Source organism: Sinocyclocheilus grahami, unplaced genomic scaffold, assembly GCF_001515645.1.
Source record: "Sinocyclocheilus grahami isolate Dianchi unplaced genomic scaffold, SAMN03320097.WGS_v1.1 scaffold66.1, whole genome shotgun sequence".
In the NCBI taxonomy this organism is placed as follows: Eukaryota; Metazoa; Chordata; class Actinopteri; order Cypriniformes; family Cyprinidae; genus Sinocyclocheilus; species Sinocyclocheilus grahami.
The window spans coordinates 998155-999162 of record NW_015505245.1 but is presented as its reverse complement, the minus strand read 5'-3'; positions in this window follow the sequence as shown (position 1 = coordinate 999162).

Here is a 1008-nt window from a genome sequence, read left to right as displayed (position 1 = left end):
TTATACACACACACACACACACACACACACACATATATATATATATATATATATATATATATATATATATATATATACATACATAGGGTAAGATGGGGAAAGAAGTCCCCCTTAAGAACAATGTCCTTATAAGCTATTGATATACACATGAGTTTAGCATAGATGATCTTTTGGGGTTAACAGAATTGTTCTTAGGCTGTGGAATTATTAAATAACCCCAATTTAAATATAAAGGATTTCCAAATGTTTGTGTTTAACATTTTCAAGCAACCTATTATTTTGGGGCAAAATGTCCCCGGGGGCCTTTTGCAATATTTTACCCCATCGTTTTACACCCCAAATGCTCGAAATATATTCCTCAGATCCAAGTTAATTATTCTACCCTTAGTCTGCAGTGTACACATACTTTTAGGAGTTACAAATTAACTCTCTAAAACACAACTTTACATTAACATAACTTTGACATGATTTTGTGCATGATAAAAGTGATGACCTATATAAATAATGAGCATATAAATAAACTAGTATATAAATGTAGTTCATATTTTATACAACTAGGCTATATACACTTCACAATAATTAATACACTTAGGTGATAATACAGAAGAATTTTCTTTTGCCAGATAACATATCAGACATTAAACATGTTAGTAATGGCACATTAGATACGATCTGTAATGTTCACGTTGACATTTTTTCATGCATTGCTGCACTATTTTTGTAGCGTGAGCAAAGATCCTCCACCAAGAGCCTGCCACATTCTGAATAAACGCTTTAGGGGTGCCGACGAGTTTCATAGCCTACATTTACTGAGAAATCTACATGCCTTGCGCTGAACACAAACTAAAAACTTCCCCTCATCCAAAAACACTTCTCACGCGTGAGACTCGAGCACAGAAACCAGATTCAGTCATACAAACTATTCCAGGCGATTTCAAACTCTTCAAATTACCGAGGCAGCCACGTGCGCGGGGATTTTTAAAATTCGCACCGAAATGTGTTCTGGAG